At 47.0% G+C, this 22,066-nt stretch overlaps 1 protein-coding gene across 1 annotated transcript in view; it reads left to right on the top strand.

Moving 5' to 3' along the window:
- The window catches only part of LOC128721762 (flotillin-2), a 129,429-nt gene that overhangs the window by 55,643 nt on the left and 51,720 nt on the right, over nt 1–22,066 (top strand). The gene's annotated exons all lie outside the window — the stretch shown is intronic.

Consider the following 22,066-nt stretch of genomic DNA (forward strand, 5'->3'; position numbering starts at 1 on the left):
GCGCATTGTAGCTCAACAATATCAGATGTCAAGCGAAAATTGAACGCATGAATCGATCACTCGTCGAAACAGTTGCCTCCATTGTGTTTGAGGATTGAAAGTGTTTGCTAATTTTCTTCAAAGAACCAGATGTTTTTGGGCGCCAATGCGTTAAAGCCTGTTTGTGGAAAGGTACTAAGAACGCGGAGGAACAATCGTCGTCTTATAGATATTTGAACATGTCTATTGAAGGTGTTACTCATCCTGAAGTATTAATCCCCGAATAGCACGCTCAAGGCTGCGCACGCATCTTACTTACGTCAAGCAAAAGCAACCAGCACAATAGAACGTTCTGTCTTATCGCGGAGGATCCTAACGCGTCCTCGTGGGGGCTGAATTATTCCCAACGGTATAAAACGAGCCACGGGATCCGGGAGCAAAGTCATTCCATTCCCGGACTATCCCGACTTGTGCTCGCCACCGACAACCCAGAACCACCCGAGACATCATGAACAAGCTGTTCTGCATCGTGCTGCTGTTCGCCGCCTGCCTGGCCTCGCTCGCCACGGCCCAGACCTACTCCCGGCAGATCTCCTGCTCGGACTACTCCAGCTGTCTGTGCCAGGCGCTGCCAAGGATGGTTGCTGCCGCTCGAGGCCGCCCGGCGACGGCCACCCTCGTCAACCCGACCACGGGAGCCAAGGAGGTGTACGATCTGTCCAAGCCTCTGTCGGGAGCTGTCCAGTCGTACTGCGCCAAATTCGTACAGGCCTCGGTTCGCAAGGGTTAAACCGTGCGCTTCGAACGCGACAAATCATCTACCGAGCGCTGTGTCCTCCAATACTAGCAAAACTACGATTGAAGTGAATGTGAGATTTTAATAATAATAAAAACGGCATGGATTCTTTAAAAAAAAAACGTGGTTGTTCCATGAGTAAATTGAAAGTGTATGTCTCAGAAGCGCATCGATCTTCTTTGCATAATTCGATCTTATGATCTTCTGGCCGATCTTCCTTATCCTCAATGTGCCTTTAAGCGTACTTTAAGAATAGTTATCGCTTTCTGAAACGGCATTATGACATTGCAACCTGTCAGTTTATATTCACGATTCAGTTCGCTAGTCGTTTAGAAAAGCTCCCATTTCAACCCCAAGCAAAAAAAAAACCCCAGCACACTCACGCAGTAATAAAGATATACCAAAATATTCAATAAAAAAATGCACACACACGCAAACTCACAACACACAAAATAAAAAACACCCACGAAACGCCAAACCAGCGAGAAAAAGAAAAGCCACGCAGTTCGAAGCAAAAATCCACACAAATTAAAAACAAAACAAAAAAACACGCCGCCGCACAAGCAACCAGGCACTGGAAGTCGTCGCGGCACTCACTCGGAAGTCGTCCGGGGTCGTGCATGGGCCGGAAGGCGTAGCGGGAAAGGCTAGTAAGGGCAGCAGAGGCCCGTAGCGAACCTTGGCTTTGGTGCGGCGTCGATGGACGGCAGCCGCCGCTGCCCGCCGCAGGTAACTGGCGATGGGCGAGACGCTGCTCAGCTGGGGCGCCGCCGGCGGCCCTCCGGATGCATCAGGATCCGGACCGGGGCAATCCTGGTGGCCGGGCCGATCCCGGTCCGGCTGCGGTTGAGGCGCGATCGTGCCGGCTTCCGGGGACGGTGACGTCGTGCTGGGGGCGGGGGGAGCTGGACGCGGGATGAAGGAGGATGCTGGTGTGTGTGTGTGGGTGGGGGAAGGGGGAGGAGGGAGAGGATCAGGACGTTGGAAGGACGAAGGATTTATCGATTGCTTTTGTCACTCAATCCTGGCCCCGATCGACGAGCGCTGAAACAAACGGAACGGTCACAAGGATCACGGCGGGTCAGAGTGGTGCTGGTGTCCGTGGTGACGCTTCAAACCCCCTTCCCACGGTTGTCTACCCATATATATGTGTGTGTGTGTGTGCTGACATGTGTGCTTTAAAATGACAATCCCCCTTTAGCTGGAAGTGTGCCGAATCAGCTGAGTTCAACCCGAATCACGAGCGCGCCTCCCTCTTATGTCCTTCTTTAAGGGTAGTTTCTCACCCCCATGGTTGAAGAAGCAGAAGAAGAAAAATGGAGAATCGATTCCCCATTCACAATACCAGCCGCACAACTTTCACATTCCGCAAGTCTCCGCCGGTTGTGAACCGCCACGGTGAGCCACGATCGCGATCATCTGCCACTGCTGAAGCGGTTGTATCTCTCTCCCTTTTGCTCCCGTATTTTACGCACACCGTCGCCAGCACTCCTTTATGGGACGCAAATTTTAGGGGGAGGAGGTGCAAAATTAACACTTGCGCTTTTTTTTGCGTTTTCCAAACTTCCGGAACTTTCCGGAACCCCACGAAAAGCGACCCACCGTGGAGCAGTGACAGACGCGCCATTGAATTGCGCATCATTAGAAAGGAGCGATTGGAGGCGAGATCGATCAACACGATAAACGCGCATTGAAACGGTGGAAATTGAGGTGATTGCTCTGATTGTAAGGCCTGCCACACCCGGGACAAGCCTTTTTCGAGTATTTCTTTTTCCAAACAAAGGCAAACACTCGTATTCTGCGGATGTGTATTGCTGCTTCACCGTGGCAGCGAACCCGCGAGGTGACGAATTCGCTTTCAATTTTCCCCTTTTATTGAGCTGTTCAGCTGTGGGCGGTGGGGTTTTTTTTTCTCTTTGGCGTCGGCTTAAACTCCCGTTCTTCGCGCTCCGCGGGGGTGGAAAAATTTGTTGAAAAATTTCACTTTCATCTCGAACCGTTTCACTCGAACCTCGGGAGCGGGATTCGGTCTGGTGTGGCTTTCTATGTGCTCGAGTGCTCTCGTGCTTTTTCGTATGATTCGTTAAACAGTGGAAAACCCAGCGGAAAAGTCGATAGCGAGTGGCGCGAAGGAGACGGACGGCGCTAGAAAAGGAGATCTAACACCCACACTCCCTCAGGCCACACCGAAGACAAAGTGCAGCAATTGGAATTGCAATTTGGGAGGTTTTTTTTTCTTCTCTCGAGTGTCTTGCAAACGGTAACGGCCAACAAAAGTGGCCGAAAATGGCGTCCGACCCCCCTCCCCCTCCTCCCCCACCCCATGGGAGCCCCCGCTGGCTCTCGGCTGATCTTAACACGCTTAATGAGCGCGATCCGGCTTGCGATAATGTGGAGCACGGAAATTGACCGCAAAAATGCGATCGCCTTGACGCCCTGACTGATTTTTCAACAGAGAGCCGGTCTGCGTCTTCTGCGGCTGAACCTGAACAGCAGCGTCTGCGTGAACGTTGCCGAAGGCAAGCTGTTGCCGAAATCGAGCTAACTTTTATTGTTGGTTTTGTGTTTGAATGCCCAATCCGGTTTACTCGGTGTGTCGTTGGAATGTTGCAACGTTGTCGTGTGTTTTTTTGTATAAATCCACCATCACGACTAACTCACGACCCCTCCGATTGATGATTGGGACATGTCTCAAGGTCTTCACGGAGGGAATAGCATCCCCAACAGAATGGCCCTAACCGCTGTAAGGCGTGTTTCACATTCCATAATGCGTGTCGACGCTTACGCAACGCGACGGACATTTGGTGGAAAATCTCGTAAAGGTCGAACGTGACGGTTTAACGTCAGTGTTTCCGCGGGCAGAGCGCAAATTGGACTCACAAATGGTACCTTACCGAAGATTGGCCCAGCGTATGACCGGTTTTCGAATTTTCTCTCGCAAACCTGGCGCGGCACTGCGTCGTCGAGCTCTGGCGGCTATAAAAATTTCAACACACGATTACGTCCCGTCAAAATTTTGGTTTTATAAGTCACCACCGCATGCGCTCAAATGACCATATTTTGGCGAACCGAGCGTGCTCCGTACGCCAACTAATATCTTCAATCGACGCTCATTTTCACCTCATCAAAAATGCGCCTCATTTCGAATGGGTTGACCTCAAAATTGTCCTCAAAACAGCCTGCGGCTCAATAATGCATGCACTAACTACAGCCCGCGTTCGCCTGCATTCCTGTGGCACTCTCCATCTCACCTTTTCTCTTTCATTTTCTAATTCCAGGTGCGTAAAATGGCAACGTCTTCGTTGGCGTATCGATTGTCTGGCGTCTCGGCTGTACGGCACGGGAAAAATGGAAGAAAAACAGGGACACGCGATACAAAGTATGACACGATTGCATCGACCACCTGTTTGCAGAACCCGCGCAAGTGACCACAAGGTGGAAGCGGTTCGCCTCAAGCTCTGTTCGATTCCATCACAGAGGGGTGGTTCGTCTGGGTGCTGGGGGTGGGCGTTGGGTGAGACGTTTCGGGCGCTTTCTTCGATCCGCGCGCGACTCCACACGATGGAGAGATATTTATTTATGTGTGACCCAAATGCGTGGAGCAAGGACGGCTCGTGAGGAATTTCACCACACCGCGGGTGTATGTGTGTGTGTGGGTTGCGCTATCTCTTCCCGCCTTCCGCGTGAAGGTGAGTTAGAGGTCGAGTTCTCGCGATGACGTACGAAGTTGGGAGAAATTCTTTCACTCCCACTTTCGTTCGACAGGCGAGACCCACACATGCAAATGGGGGCGCGTTTTTGGTGGAATTTCTAATCCCGAACGATTGCAGTTGACCCATATTCATTTTGCTGGTGTCGTCTATCTCGTGGTGAGTTTCGATTTCGATTGATATTTAGTTTAGGGCCCATTTTTAACACGTTCCTTTGGGGGTGATAAATAGAAGACAAGAAAAAAAAACTACGACGGGACGATCCCCGGTCCCAAAGTGTTCCGCGCAGCCGCGGGAAAAAACAAACCTGCGGAACCGGCCCAGTTTTGGGAAGGGATTACGGCAAACGTAAGGCTCGAGCGGAAAATCAGGGGCGCCCGCTCATGCCACCTCCTGCTCAAGGCTGCTATCAGCGGAAACAAACGTTTTTTGGGCGTGTAATAAATTCCAAAATTTCTCTTTTCATTCCACAAACAGTGTCTCCTTCGGTCGACATGCCCGTGGTTTGGGTGTTTTTACGCCCGTCGACGTTTGTGTTTTTTTTTCTTTTCTGCTTGCCTGCTTGCCTTCCTACTTCTCCAAATCGGACACCTGCCGGGTGTTTTTTTTTCTCTCTCTCTCTCTCCCCTTGTTTTTCGACCATTGCAGTGTGCGAACGTCCAATTTTTGAGCGATATGATTGTATATTTTAAAAATTTCTTCAACCTTTCGCGTAATCCCCCTCACCACACGCGCTCCCGTGCACCGATACGGTCGAACTGTCATTATCGTTAATGTTGATTTTATGATTTCGTGTAAAAGTAGGCGGCCATGTGCTGCATCGGGAAAGTGCGAGTTAATGGGCACCGACCGGACCTGCTAGAGGAAGCGCCTTCGTTCGTCATCCTTTATTTTTTTTTGTCGACGTTCGTTGTATGACGGCACGTCAATGAATAATGCAGCGATACGTGCCGTTACATGAGAAAGCGGACTGACCCGGGACGGGAGGAGCCACCCACACGGGTGGGGTTTGTACGCGTGTGCCGGCTTCTGGCGCGACAATGTAAAAGGAATGCATTTCGAAGAAGCGTAGCAACCTGTTGCCAGCGCTCGGGTGTAAATAATGATTGATTTATGAGCGTTGCGCAATCATGCACCTGCAGAGATGGTTGGTTTAAATTTTTTTTTGCTTGTTTAAGGTGGATTTTTGTATCTTTTATCATCGAAAAAAAATATAAAGTCACTCGGGTGATCTTAAAAATAATGTATTTCTCATTTCGTTGACTTGTGCAGGAGCATTGAACATCTTATTGGTGTTTTTCAATTCTCGACTGCATTTGAAAATTAACCCTTCAGGGCTTTCCAATGGAAAATCTCTATTTCCTTTGCCTCCCCTAAACAGCAATCGTACTGCACGCGGCCTGGCGATGCGCTCGAAACCCTTAAGGGCGAAAGTGAAACCCCAACCAGTAGCCTCGCATCAAATCTGGCTCGCATTTGACCAGCACCATAGCGTTCCGGTGTTGGGAATTTCCCTTTTTTTGCTTTTCTGCACTCATTTTTCCGGATGTAACCGCCGCTCTTGGCGCATGTTTGTTTTCTGGTTTTCCCTCATTTTTCAGCCCCAAGCTCGGACAACAAGCCGTACGGCATCGCTTTCGGGCAGACTCGAGTCGAGTTCGGTTCCCTTCTGAGGGGTTTCTCGTTTTTTTTTTGTGTCGCTCCAGGGAAAGAAGTCGAGTCTCTGGTGTGGTGTAAAAAAAAGGCATTTCATTTTTCGCTTCTTAAACCAGCAAACCCGCCAAGGAGCGCTCGAAGCGAATGAAGTGTTTTTCCTAGCCGCTTTCCCGGTTTCGTCGTGTTCCGTCGTTGCCGGATTTACGGTGCCCTTGGTTTACAGGCTTTGCTGCAGTTTATGTTCAGCTAACAGGCTAGCGAACATACTCCATGCAGAAACGACCATTATCACGATCACGATCGCGCTGGTAGAGCGCTTGTGTGTGTGTTTATTTTTCCTGCATGCCGCTCCTGGCAACTCCTCGCCTGGACGTTGCATTTCCTTTTAGTACTTCCTAGTTTCGTTGCCCTCGCCCCTTGAGAAGGTGTTTCTTCGAGCACCGGTGGTCCGTAAGTGGAAGTTCCGCGCGAGTAGACGTCACGTGGAAATGAATGCAGGAAGTCCAAGCTCCGTGCGCTGGTGCGTCGGCCGCTCGAAGCAGGGTATGCACCATAATTGGCTCCGTACGCGTTGGCTTGGCCACAGATAGGCCCGGCCCCGGGTGCAGCTGATTAGGTGGAAGCGAGAGAAATTGCCTTCATGGTGCCGCGATTCGATTTTATCGCCGATTTTTCGCGCGACCACCAGCAGGTGGGGGTTGGGGTTGGGCTTTGTTTCTGCTCGCGTTTACAAGACCTTTGCTCTTCATGCACATCTGGCACTCGTGCACCAAATGGCGTGCCGCTTTTTTTTTTCACGAACGGTGGCTCGCTTATGTAAGCGGATTGTAAATTAAATATGATTTTTGCTTCGTTCGTGAGGTGTCATGAAGTGAAGAGTTTTTTGTTTCTTCTTCTTCTGTGCTTTGGTGAAATATGAACAAGCATTCACTTGGGCACAGTGGGCGCGTTTGGCCAGCTGTGGAGCCAATGAATGGGCAAAAGGTGTTTTAAAAGCGCTCTCTGGGTGAAGTTACTTCCGTGTAACGCTCCACCGGCTGTTGGCTTCTCCATTTTGCATACCACCGCAAGACAACCGGCGTGCAGCCAACATCGGACCTGTAATCTACGAGCCGCTATCTCAACGCAAACCGGAACGGGCCCCGGGGTGTTTCGATTGCGTTCCGCGAACCTTCGAGGCCCTTGTGCCGCCTGGGGGATGAATGTCACGGTGTACGTTCGTTCCGACGGACCGACCGAAAGCGCCGACGACAAAGAAGGATTGCATTCATTACCGGTCGCGGAGAAATGGAAAGTTGGCTTCATTGCGCGCCGGACAGAAGGATTCTTCTGTTACCGGTATTGTGTGTGAGTCACGGTGCAGGCGGATGGGAACGTGGCGTGAGGCCGTTTTTTCGAAGTCGTTTGCACCATTTCGTACGCCGTTTCGTTGGGATGGGAGAGTGCCAGCGAAAAAGTGAGGTTACAACTGCCCTTTATACCTCTTCAATGTTTCTATAGTGTGCAGAAATTGCAAGCCTATGTTTGGTGTGTTTCTTTATTTTATGATAAAAATCATAAAACATGATTCCGCCGCCTTCTTCCAAAATGCGACTTTAACAAACGCTTTCAGATGCAATCTCGACACATTGCACAACAGTTGTCCCTCGTGGTTTGGAGCAATTTAGCTATTACCGTCGGACCGTGAACATAATCTTTCCTGCAGCTGGTCTTGAAAGCGCTTCTTGGCACTGAAAGTTCAGACAACCGAACCGCGTTGTCGACGATGGTAGTAAATAATGGACCTATTATATGTCTAGGGAAGCTTTCCTATCGCACGAAACATACACGAAACACCTCCCCAAAAGCATGCCAACACCCCGTCTTGTCCCATCCCGCATCCAATGCCCAGCTACTTACTTGTTGTTCAAAGCATCAATCCAAAACAACAAAGAACCATCATCAGCTGTCTCTCACGGGTTCGATGCGGTAGAGATGGAGGGGGGGGGGGGGGGGGGACCGGGCGTAGGTAAGACGAACGGGAGCCAAAGTTGTCGCGACGATCGCGATGTCCGCACAGGGTGATGGGGGGTGCGCACGTTAGGACCGGAAGCGGACGAAACGTATGCACTGTAAAAGGGTTTCCCGTTTGTAACCACTCGATGTCACGTTTTCCAGCAGGATTCGGATATGCGTACGGTGGAATTGACCGATTTATGTGGGACACACAGCTAAGGGTCGCTACTCTTCACGTTCAGAAAGTGAAACAATTTTCTTCCGTTTGCTCTGCTCCGTGCAACGCAATGGATGCGTGTGTGCGTGTATGTATTTTTCACTCCGGAACCACGTAACTTTTGCTTCACCGATCTGAGATCGTGTTACAAATCACAAATCCACGTCACACTGCCTGGAAACACTATGGCGCATTCACGGCCGGTACACTTAATCTTATCAATCACTGAACGAGCTGTATTTATCGTTTTGGGTGGCGGGGTGGAAAAGGAAAAAAAATAGAACAATCATAAAAAAATGATTTCTCTTAAATGCTCCACTGCGCACTTCAGTCTCATCGTACAACATGCACCGGCTGCGTTTCGGACACCGATAATCTTCTGCTCGAGGCATGGAACCAAAAACCCCCCACAATGTACCCCGAATGATACCGCAACGAGCTTTCTTTTTTGACCTAACCTGGACGCAGGCGGTCAAATAATTTTTAATGATGTTCGGCAAGTTCCCGGAGCTTTTTTTCCGCCGGCAAAGAAGTATAATTTCTTATCTATCTGTTATTGTAGTTTTTTTTTAGGTGAGTATGATCGTTAACTATGTATAGTTTTGGAAGTTATGCTATGAATTTTGGACGTTGTTATTATTTTTTTTTCAACATTGTTATCGTTGCTTATCAGTTCGCTCTTATCAATCATTCTTATACAAGTTTGTATGATGATTTGAGGTCATATTTTGATTCCTTTGCCATACTTAAAAAAACAGATGGTTTAAATGACAAATTCTTTGCAAATGTGTTTACTAAATTACTTTTGAGCAGTACAAAATGTTGAACCAATCAACAACCCACCCCCAACAGTCGCTGGACTCAGTTTTCTTATTGCCCGCTAATTCATCGCACATCAGGCCAGGGCACTCTCCTTTTTTCCTACTTTGTTCGTTTGTCTGCACCGGCCGTTTAATTATACGGTCATCACTTCCGCATTTCCGCTTGCGGTTCGGAAGCTATCAATTTTGCTTTCGAGTGAAAAAAAGCATTCGAACAGACCGTGGAAAACCAAAGGCGAGCAGAGAGAAGTTCGTGCCCTATCCGCACCGTTGGCCTGTATTTAATTTCTTTGGCCCGGTTCAGCCTTTTTGCTCCTTCGGCAGATAAACTGTGTTTTTGTTTGCATCAGCCAGCGGCTGACGATTATGTGAATGTTGCGAACACTTCAGTTTGCATTTTCGTGTATAATTCTCCGCACGAAATCATAAACTTAAATGATAGAATGTTAACACGCGTACCAGAAACAATCACAAGCTGCCGAATTTTCGCACGCTCACCTTAAGATGTATGATTTTCATCAACGAACACTTAACAGAAAAGTTATGAAGCATCACACTGCTTAATTTGAGGAAAATACACTTTTCACTGTTTTTCTCCGTGTAATTCACTTTTGGCAGCTACCGGTCGAATGCGAAATAAAAACAACAGTTTTGCTATTTTTGGGAACAATTGCTCCCATTAGGAATCCGTCACTGATCTGTGTTGCTTGTTGCCATTTGCAACTTCATCCGCAGATGCTGTTGATGTTCGATTTTTTTGTTTTTCGATCCAACGTGTTATTCCCGTTTCTGTTTTTTTTCGGTATGTTTTTTTTTCTTCTATTCCTTATTTGGGAGCTTTCGAGCTCGTGCGCACAAGTTCCGTTAGGTTGCGTTGAGGGCTGCGTATCGGGCTTGTAAATCCGTACCGGTTCGCTGCTGAAATGTATCTGAGCACGAAGGCACAACCGCGACCACGAGATTTGCTCGCCGAGCATCGAACGAGCGCCGTGTGGGTTCCCCTTCCCAAAATCGCTCCTACGAGGTTGGCTAAAATGCCCCCCCCCCCCCCCCTGTAAAAAAAGGTAGGTTGAAAAAACACCCCACAATCTGCGCCACGATGCGGACGGTTCGTCGCTTGTACGCTCGCGCAAGTCTTTCGTCCGTTACAGCGAGAAAGCTTTTCGGTGCCAATGCGAATGGGCCCAGCGGCACTCTCTCTCTCTCTCCCAGAATGTCTCTCTTTCTCTCTGCTTTTCACGATCTTGCTTTCTTGGCTTGTGTCTCTCGCTTAGTCAATGTCTCTTTTAAGCTTGTTTAAGTGGATATTCCAGTTGGAGCAGCCTTCCAAATACCATACCTCGTATAAATGGCATATGCTCCTTTGGCTCCATTGGCGACTGATTGCTTGGTTGTCCTTTGGTTGGTGTGTGTCGAGAGAAACATATTGAGTAAGCTAATTTTTAATACAGTCTGTCCACCCTATCATTATTAGCTGCAAGTGAGATGGAGCATCAAATGAAATGGACCATCAAATGAGATGACCCATTAGATAAGATAATTTTTTTGTCTTTCATATTAAAGGCCTTTCAGTGATATCTCGTGATGCTTTTTTCTATCTTTTTCTTAATTTTGTATAGTTAATTAATGATACTTTCAAAGTTAAATAAAAGGCCAAATTTTTTGTATTGCATCTCAAACATGATTTTGTTTTTTATGAACAACAGATTATATAGCAATATATATGATATATGTATATCGATAACAACACATAATATTTATCGGGATGAAACAAACATTAAATTGTGAATTTTTCAAATAAATAGTATATCCTCATGATTCGCACATGCCACTTAAGGGTTAATCGTCGTTAACCTGTTCAATCGGAAGCATTTTTGGATGCACTGTGCTACGAATGGCACCAATAAAACCCATTTCCAAACCATCCGCCGATGCATCGCGCATTTCGTCTCCCATCGTTGATTCATGCAACTATGGGGTTCACTTTCGAATCCTTTCACTGGAATAACAGTTTTATTGACACACAGCGTTTCGTCGTTCGTTCGTTTTGGAATGCAATCGATCGATAGCGGAAGAGTAGTTTCGTCTGGTCGCGATCCCAGTCCGTGAGATCACAAGAAAAATGAATCCAACAATCTGAAGCGGTGCTATAAAGCATCGATGTAACAATGCCAGGGGCAATTTTGCATAACCTTTCTTCCGCGCGCGCCATTTCATCCGGGATAAGGTCTAGACGCCGCCAGACAATCCAGCGTTAATTTAGAGTGGTTTATTATAACGGACTTGCTTCTGTGAGGCGAGCCGAACGAATTTTTTTCTACCGATGGAACTAAGGAAATGTTTTTTCCTTCATTTGTTTAAATGAGTTTTGCAATCGGATTTTTTGTTCCATCATCGAGTTGTCGTGAGCTATTGTTGTTGTTAATGTATAGTTCACAAACTTAATTTCCTATTGATTATATTACTTAAGTTTTTTTTGAGTTTTGGTTTTTTCTTCGAGAAAGCAACATTTTCTTATCGATGTTTTTTTATTCATTCTTCACCACATAAGGACCTTCTATCGATCGCTGCTCTCATCGCAAATGAAAACACCACAACAACTGGTGTGTCCTTTTCAGATACGCTGCGATCCTGGGCAAGATGCTTCGCACATCGCAACGTAATCACAGCAGCAAGTGTTACTCTCACGAAATGTTGCCACGCTTTCGGGTGGTAGTGAAAAGAAAACCCACATGCCCCCTTTTTCCCACATACACGAATAAATAAACCACACGTTCGATGTTTCGCGGCCTCAAGCGTCCCTCGTGTGCTTGGAAAGGTTCCACCGCTGGCTCGGCGTATTACTTTCACTTGCGAATGAAGTCTTTCGATAAAGGGTTGCCTCTTCCATGCGTGCGCTCGATGATCCACTCGAACCGATTTTGGCGCAACTTTTCAAAACCTGTTCCAGTCCCCGGTTGAAGGCTTATAAGGTCGGCCTTTTGGATACTCTTTTTTTTCTCATTCACAAATGTTCACACAGCCAAACCCATCGAGGATTTTAGGGCATTTTGAAACATCCAAGGTCACCTTCGGGTGTCAAAGTTAGGCGCAAACAAACCTTACTACTACCAAAGTTCGTCTGTCAGAAACGCCTTGCCTAACCGGTTCGGATAAGCATATTTAACTTGAGCATAATTTAAGGTTCGCCCGGCTCAGCTGTCCCTCCTTTTGTTCGAAAAGAGCTTCTCATCCGTTCGTGGACCTTTCGTTGAATTGCCAGGAAACGAATTCGTCGAGTTTGGATTTTTTTTTTTGCTAGGTAAAACGGGTTTGTATCGATGAATTGAACGCCACTTCTTGCGGCTGGAGAGAGCTTAATAGTTGAACCACTATGTCATTTTCAAGATGACGACTGCCGCCGTCGGGAGGAGTCCATCCACTTATCGCCGATGACGAAGCGCTATAGATGGTAGTCATTGCCGAATTTCGTAACTACGGTCGGTCATAGCTCCGGAGGGACGATCGTCGTTGCGAAATTTCTTTGCGTACGTGAACCCGCGCACGCAAGTGTATCGCGTACGTGCGCGTAGCAGCGCAAGGGTAAATGCGCTCGGTTGCCGGTAACGGGCAAGCAGCCGGTTGTTTGATTAGTATCCGGTTGCAAATTCAAGCTGGCCTTTGGGTGTGTGTATTTTTTTTACCATTTACGGATGTTCGATTGTCCGTTTGCGCGACCGCTAACCGGAAGGCGCCGCCTTGTCAAGCTTAGCGTCAGGCTGCTCCAAAATGGCGATCAGGAAGTAGTGAAGGAACTCGTTCCAGCTGGGTACTTAGCGAGGGAACAAAAAGAATAGGCAGGAGAAATTTATGGGCTTCTTTTGGGTTGGAAAAATATTAAATTGATGATAAAAAGGTGTTGGTCGATTGGTTTCGATCAGGAATGATGCGGTAATTCTTGTTTTGTAAGACATTTGGATGCGAAAACATCTACCTTTCTGTTAGTTGATTAATGATAACCAGTTTCATAAATGGCTGAAAAAAAGGTTTTAGGTTCTTAGATACCGAAGATCTGTCTTAAGCCTCTACCAGGATGTTGCGCCGGTTAGATTTAAGAATTAATGACGTCAATTATGTTGCCATCTAGATAATGATGATTATCCGGCAGATAGTAATGCACGTTGGGATGAAGTTGTTATCCAATCAAGGAATAGATGGAGAATTAAAATCCTATTAGTTATAAACCTCAAAATTTGTCATTCTTTGACAGAGGAATTTCTGCAGAAAACATCCATCCATCTTGCTGGGATTGGAAAAATAAAATTACCCCGCCGTGTCATGTGACAGACGGGTCAGTTTTGCGCAGTACTTATTTGTTCGATCCATCGCAGAGATGTCACGCACGTCAGCCACCGAAGGGCGAAATGGTAGCCTGCTATATTACTTCCATTTATCACCAATTCACACATGTAGCACCATCGCTGGTGGCGTCTCGATAGCACCCGAGCAGAGTCGTCCTAGTGATGTGTCAGAAAGTGAAAATGTCTACCGGAAAGTGAAATGTCCGGCACGACGCGCACCCGGTCAGTGAGTCGCGACCAGGCACGCCAGTACTTCCCATCCTAGGCTCTCTAGGCAACGAATGCAAACGTAAAACTTTTCACTTTCGTTCAAAATGCTCTAGCCTAGCCCCCTGCCATTACGATTTGCTGTAGTTCAGCGTTAAGCGAGACTCACGCGCAGGTGGCAATCTGGTCGTATCGTCGATGGATTTGCGCTGACACGTTGGCGGTAGACGACGAACCCGGCCAAACTGGTTCACCCATGACGGGGTTGAGTCGCCGAACCACGCGAATGCGTCCTTTTCGTCGGCAGGGCATCACCTACGTAACAACTGGCCCATCATCGATCGTCCAGCCACCGGCGCGCGGAGGTCGTCAGGGTGGTTCATCTTCGAGCGACTTCGGGTGCTGTTGGTGTGCCGCAACAAACTTTCCCTTCGACTGCGTCCCGATAGTTGTGCCGCGATTTGTCGAGCTGAACGGCCGGCACCGGACGGTATCGGTCGGGGCCACCAGGTTTATTTATGCTGCCCGGGTTGGTAATAATTCAGCAGCAAACAGTGAGGTTTTGTTTCGATTTTTTATTATCGTTCGAAGCGGGAGGTTTGTTTTTTCTCCGTCGCGTCCATCGTGGCGTAGTTTTATTGGTGCAATAATGTTACAACCCTCGAAACAAGCTCCGTGTTCGTTACGCACCCCACAGAAAGACATTCCCAAGTCGACGCCACACCGGGTGCTTCTTCTGGGGGTCGGATGCGCTTCGATTCCACGCTCACGGTGGCGCGATGATGCTTTCACCGTGCTTTTACCGAAAAATTACCCGATTTCAGCGGGGGTGGCAATGGCCACCGAGAGGTCGAGTATTTGAGCGCAGTTATTGCGACCGATTTCGATTTCACGAGTTATTGCCAGTTCTCCTTCGAAGGTACAGCTAGAGTGCGTTTTTTTTCGATTTTGCGTAACCTTACGATACTCGTAAGGCCGCGTGCCAACTGTTCAATCAGCTGATCGAACGTCGAGCCGAAAAAATGATAAATTTCATAAAATATATCATAGCTTCAAAGCCAATGCGGTTACGGCACCGATTGGCGTTGCCTTATCGTGCTCAAACTTTCTTTGTATCAACTAAGAGAAAACTTCGCGGCAAAGAAGCAAAAAAACACGGCTTAGTGTGATTTCAATCTCTCGATCAGCAGCAACAACAAAAAAAAAGCAATAGTGCCAACATTATTCAACTGGAATGCCTTCCGAATGCATCGGCTTGGCGCAGGACGACGACGCGCACATGTCGGTCAATGTATTCTGTGCTTTCTCACCTCTTACGCATTTAAGATGCATTAATTTCGACCCAGTTCGATCGCGCTCATTTTATCAATGCAAACGAGGTAGGAAAATATGCACCCCTCCATCTCATCACACTCTCTCTCTCCCTCCTCGTGTGGGCATCGTAGTGGACGAAAGGCGAATTTTGTGGGTCATACTTAAGTCACAAATTGCTGCATCGTTTTTTTTTTTTCGGTAGCAAAGTGTTTTATTTTCACTTCCCAACGGGAACCAAACGGAAGTGAACTCGATGTTCGCGAAATCGCTGGGAACAAAACGATTCGACCCGGGGCTTATCAACGCGATCCCTTCGGCGTTTCGCCCTCCCTGAGAAGGGTTTTGTTTTGGGGGATAATAAATCATTACATTAGGGGTTGCGTTTTGGTTTCGTACCAGGGCGCACTTTCTAGTCCCGCGCTTCAACTCGTACCAGATTGATGCGATGTGATAAGCGAAGGCATCCGAAAAAAGGCTTTGGAACGGCTCACGGCCCGGGCCCATCTGTCGAGTGTCGGTTCTTTTCGTTCACTGAACGCTTCAATAATAACCACTTTCTCTGTAATGATTGCCGATTGTTTACCGCGCGTGTGTGTTGAGCGGCGTAGGTAGCCGCTCGTGGGGGCAGGTATTTGGAGATTCCGGTTGTAGTTGATCGTGTAAACTAGCTGATAATAAAAGTTTCCTGGCGGCCCAGCGAATGTGCTTTTGCGGGAGCAATATATCATGATCTTTTGTTGCTTCGAACATTCACAATTCTCAGACAACCCGTTGGTGGAATAGAGGAAAACAATCTTGTTTTTGTTCCAAATAGCTTGAGCAGTTTATGGTAAAAATTTGGTAATGCTTACCTTATTTTATTTGCAAATCTTGTTCATCATGATATTGATTACGAACTTCAAAACAGGCAGGAACAATTTAGCGATCTCCTCGAAAGATAAAGCGTTCCTCGCCGAAGATCTTAGCTGATCTTAATCAGCAAATAAGCAGCTGGCGATGGAACGAAAGGTCATGCTTCCTGTGAAACTCAGTTGAAACCACCCATCCGTATGAATGAAACACCCTCTTCATTGTCTTTCTCGTGAAAGCAAGTACCTTCGTCCCGGAAACCAGGATTGCACTGCAAAAGAAGAAGCTCCTCTTCTTAATTACAGAGTGTACAGGTTGTAAAGTGAAGAGCAGGGAACCTATACACACCATGATAAAGGCATCAGTGATGGTTAACTCTATTAAACGCAAAAGGGTTGGATAAAATTTCCGATTAAACCCGTGTTCTCATCGTTCAGCCGTCAATGCATCGTTGCACTTGCACGTCAAACGCTCGTCATCATTTTGCCCCTCGTTTTCTTCTCTTGGACCCTTATCCAAGCCAATGCGCTTTTTGGCTTGCATAATAACCCACGTGAGCCAGAGAGCCTGCGGTTCGTTCCCGAAGCCGTTGAATTTCCCCAACCTGACGCTTTTCTTCGACAAGCGATTCTTTTTCAACTAGCCCATCACGAGCCGTTTGAAGCTGTTAGCAGCGCACCGGTAGTACACTTTCGCTACTTACCAAAAGCTGCACTCACGGGAAAACGCCAGTGTGTGTGTGTGCCTCAAATTTGCCCTCCTATCACGCATCACATCCCGCCTCCACTTGACTCCTTCCGTTTTTTTTTGTTGTATTCATCTCTTGGTTCATCTAGGGCTTCCTCCAATCGCTTGCTTCTCGCTTCGATAATTGCCTATAGATTGATTGATGATGATTTAACCAACCGCTACGACCGTTGACGGTAGTGCAAGCGGTCGTTCGCTTTGCGTCGACTGATGATTACACGCCAGCAGCAGCTTGCTGGGGCTTTTCTCGACCCTCCGGGTGGCGATAAATGCTCGTCCGCTGTTCCCCGAAGACGCCGGAAATATCGGCAACATCTGGTGGTTCGGCAGACGCCGCGTAAGAGGAGAGGACGTGTGTGAGGAGAATAAAATGCTTGCCCTCTCCCCCACCACCGAGCCTGCCATGCGTCGAAGGGGCGGTGAAATTTCTCCAAAAACCAAAAACGCCAACGTTGAGCTTTCCAACTTTGAACCCGCCGGTTTGATGGTGGCTGAATTTTTTTTCCACTTACTTTCCACCCCAAAATAATTGCACCGTGCACATCGGAGCGTTTTTTTTTTTCGTTTGATACAACCTCCTCTTTGGATTAACTGTCCAGGATTTGCTTTCCCGAGATAACGAACGGGCTCGTGATGCTAAGCCATTTTATGCGATTATATATTTTTTATCTCATGCCAAACATCGATCGTGTTCCATGCTTGTTAAGCTGGCATGTTCAAGGAGTGTGTATATGACTATAATTTATATTGATAAGTGATCTCGTAGAAACGATCGTACAGTGATCGCCATGTACATTTAATATTGCAACATTTGAGTGACGTTTTCTTATCATACGGTATGTCTTTCTTATTGCGCGTGTATGAGTGTGCTTGTTATACGTGATTTATGTTCACCGTTCTCGTATCATAAAATAAGGAGAAACAATGAAACTGGCGACAATTAAAAATCCCGATTCCTCTACCAATTGTCTCGCACTCCCGGCTTGGGCTTTTTTTCTTGTTCGTCCAGCGGAATGGAAAATGGGAAACATTTCCGCTAGTGCGTTGTCATGCCCGAACAATCGCTCGCCCGTGTTTATGATCGCCTAAGGGCGGACTGGTAGGGATATATGCTCAACTTAATCTATCTCTTTCTTTGGCTATTTGCTCGGCTAGTCGAATAAATCACGCGTTTGTGACGAACGATTATGCTTACCCTGCCGTCCATCGCATCGTTACATTTCCGTCCGTTCCGGGCTGGCGTTGTAATTTGCTGCATTCCGTTTTAGCAGCGGGTTTTACTTTCATTCAAGTTCAACTTGGTCATGGATAGTTATGGGTGTGCATTTTAGCTCGCAGTTACATTGCATTTTTTACCGCATTCATGCAAAGGTGGGAAAATGATCGTAGATGGAAGCATAATTGGAATGGAATGGAAATGCATAATAACCTTCAAAATTGTGCCGGCGTAATGTTACGATTGAACAAACGAATAAACGAGCTTTGAGGAAACGATCTGCTTGGTCAGTTTATGATTTTGAAAACAAGCTTTGAACGTGAAAATTTCTTTACAAAAATTAATGATCGATTTAGATTAAATGTCTTGATAGTCTCTCAGAGCTTTACTTAAAAAAATACACACTAATTTTCATTCATTCATCCCCATCGGTGGATGTTAAAATTTTCGACTTTTCACATCCAAGTACGTTCATCTATCTATTTGCAAAATCGCATCCACGTTCGAATCTCTCCCAGAATTGTAGCTTCAATCACAACGAGCCACACCACGTGCATAGCTTGCGTTTGAACAACATTTGATATGTGCTAATTAAAACCGACGCTCGCCACGAAGGCCACTTGTCGGCGTATCGATAGGGGAAAATGCGGTCAATGTTTCTGCACCCCAATGTGCGGCTTCGAATTCGATCCGCTGCATTCGAGTGTTTTTTCCCCCAGCGCAAGTAGCCGGCCATCCCGCGGGTGGCACCTGCGGGACGTAATCGTTTCGATTCACTTGCCCTCCATCGGGGAAAAGCATCATCATCGAGCATTTTCGTCGATCGACCAGCAGGGCTGCACTCCCAGCCGAACGGGTGGGTTTTTCTCACACTTTACAAGGTTTTATTTGCGTTTTTCTCCAAGCCTTGTGAACTTTTGTGTTGCTTGTGCCTTTTTTTTCACCTCTTGGTTTTGTTTATTTTCCTTCCACCGGCGTGCAACGGGAAAAGCTCGCCGATTCGGGGTGAACGCTGGGTGGTAGTTGTGTGGAAGGGAGGGAAAACGCGCGTCGCTGAGAAATCTCAATGACCTTAATTGCGCCAAATGGTTGATCGATGTCAATTTTTGCATGCTTCACACGGCATCATTTATTATCGCCTTCAGTGATTGAGCGTTATCCTACAGGTTTTTGTGACACTGGTGGTAAAATTTACATCTTTTTTTACCTTCAAGAAATGTAAAGGACACGAGATGCACTTAGTTTATACTTCGTTGAAGGAGAGTACAAAAAAATTGTACACAAAGTCGAGATATTAACATTAATTGCCATACATTCAAATGATCTGATTGCAACATCGAATCGCCATTGCCAAGGAACGATTGTCTATGTTAATCATCCGAAGCACCGAGATAGGGAAAAATAAAACAAACCCAACATGTAACGTCGTTTGTCGATCTTCCGTAAGGTATTACGGGTGGCTGCAGCAAATCGGTGCAATCAGAATAATCACGCTCTGGTCCGCACGTGTCTTATCTTAACGCTCCACATCGCACACCCACCCCGACACAGCGGTTGCATTCGATGTAATATCACGATTGCGCAAGCCAGAAGGAGGCTGCTGCGCGTGCATTATGCGCGCATGATGATGCGCGCCATCATTACCATTTCGAAATCGCATCCCGAGATGGGGATGGAAAGTTGGTCTCACAAAATTCGTCCAACGCGAACCTTCCCCTATCGGGTGAATTTTCGTGCGACTACGCGAGCAGTTATCGGTACGAAGCTTTACTCGAAGCAACAACAAAAAATATGGAAAAAGAAGGAAAACTCTATCGCCGTTTTTACAGCCGTACGAAGCTGGTCGAATTATTTATTTTATCATCTTTCGCATACTGGGGTGGGCTCTTTTTAGTTACCTTTGGTTTAGTTTCTTTCTTCGGGCTGCCTTCGGGGCGATATGCGTGATGTAATCGGAAGTAACAAATTCACTTGCGTATGGTTCGAAAACTGCATTCGCTTGCACAGGAGCAACAATTTTGTTAGTCCTCCACCGTGTTTCGTGTATTCAAATCATAGCTCCGCAACGATCGCTCGACTGTGTTTGCACACCGTGCTGTTCCTGCACCGGTTACATCGCGAAGGAATGTATGCCAATAAATTTGTAATGCGTGCCCACCCGATGCCAATGACCAGCCGAATTGTGGCGTTGTCTAATGATGTTGTAGCTGGTGGCTTGGAGGTACCGCAAACCAGCGCACGCTTCGGCAAAGCAGTTGTGTTTCACGTTAATGAAGTAATTCAAAGCTCCCGCGAACGGAAACGAACAGGCGCAAGGCCTCCGGTCCATCACCGGTAGTAACGTGAAACCCAGCGTGCAATATTTGCAAACGTGCTGCGAGGACTCACGCAAAAGTGGGTCAATAAATGGTAGAGAAAAAAAAACCTTCTAAAGTGCTTCACGCTCATGCCACCGACACTCTACCACATACTTAATAGCGCCTCTTAAGAAATCAATCTCTGGCTTGTTGCGAAAAACAAGGCCTAGCTGGAAGCTTACCTCATCCGTGCTTCCTTCCGCACCATTAGCGGCATGACCGCAACCGAACGCTCGACGTGCCATTAGATACTCGTCAATCCGATCGAACCGACTACCCGTTAGTTCCATCCGGTGCACTTCCACCTCGGCGCAACTGGTGATGGGCGATGCACTTTGAGTTGCACCAGCCCGGCGTGGTATCAACTGCAAGCGCAAGAAATCCGACCGGCATCTACCGGAAAGAAGCCATGACACGGTAATGCCAAACGCTGCAATGACGAAAGTCAGCCCCAATGTCTGACGATCGAGAGTAAAGCTCGCTTAAGGTTTGGGTTCGCAAAATTACGTCCACATGAGTGGCGGGTGAATGTGCGCTTAATTGTCGAGAATGGAAAAGGGCCGGAAAGTCGAGCACATCTCTCAAGGTTACCTTCGATGTACGCAATGAGGGAAGGATACGCAATACACCCACCTAGACAATGGCGGAGATGCGCACGTGTCGTCAGAGCTCCCTTTGGTTTCGGTTAAATCAAGATCTCCCGCACGATGATCAGATCTGTTACGTTGCTACGCAGGGGAATGCTCGCCTGTGACATTCACGTCCTTGGAGTTGGAGCTTTCGTGTGGACACTCCTTCTGAACTTGCAATGCTGCCGCCTATGTTTGCTAACGGGCAATTGACCATCGCCTTGCGTTAGCATGGCGGCGGCATTGACACTATGGTTTCTCGGTGATGCACGTCAGGTGCGATTGCGATCGTGCGAATCGTGAAACTGACCAAGGTCTGATCCTTGGAACGATCTTGCAAAGGTGGATGTTAATATTGCATTTATTTGCACAAACACCAGTTTTTTCGTGCCGGTTGCGGAACTCGAGCATTCGACCGATGGTGGGTTGCGAAACAGCATCAGGCTAAAAATAATCATCAGTTACAGTACACAGAAGTTGGCTCAGCTTGGTGTGTATAAACCAGTTCCTTCTCTTGCTGGCTGTGCAAAAGGGATTGGCTCCTGATGCGAATCCGCAATGCAACAGCAGCCACTTGGGAAAGGTCTCGGGCAGACGCGTGCGTATTTTTCTTTTCTTTATTTCAGTGGCAAGTGTTACGTAAAAGCGGGCCAGTTTTATCTTTGTCTGCTTCGTCTTGGGAAGTAGGAGGTTGTCCAGGAAGCGTGTGATGCTCGGCAATACTTAATCGGTAATCGGCGAACTTGTTCCTCTGGCTGTAGGATGTAGTATCCGGCGTTTTTTTTTTAATTTTTCGAATAAGCATTCACTTTTATGTTTCATTTCATCCGCTCTGAAGTTACATAACACATGTTGGAATAAATTAATGGAGATACATATTAAAAATATTAACGGATGTCCGGAGTTGGTTGGTTCTCTATCGATTTTTGATTTTCAAGAAATTTTGATATTTTCCATCATGGTTTTTCCGACTGGCTAGCCTAATCAGCCTTTTGACTACTTAGTATTGCCCCCATCTAGGGGACGTCGTTTTTCCTATAGGCCACATAAAATATACATGAATATTTCGATTGCTATTTTTTTAGTGTTATAATAATGGATAATTAAAACGTGTTTTGAAATTGTAATTTTATTCAAATATTTATATTTTATTGTTTATTTCTGATTTTAACTGAGCCGCCCTGTCCGAAAAAAATATTGCCATAATAATTTAATGAAAGCTTTCAAAAGCCC

This window comes from Anopheles nili, chromosome 2, assembly GCF_943737925.1.
Source record: "Anopheles nili chromosome 2, idAnoNiliSN_F5_01, whole genome shotgun sequence".
NCBI classification, from domain to species: domain Eukaryota; kingdom Metazoa; phylum Arthropoda; class Insecta; order Diptera; family Culicidae; genus Anopheles; species Anopheles nili.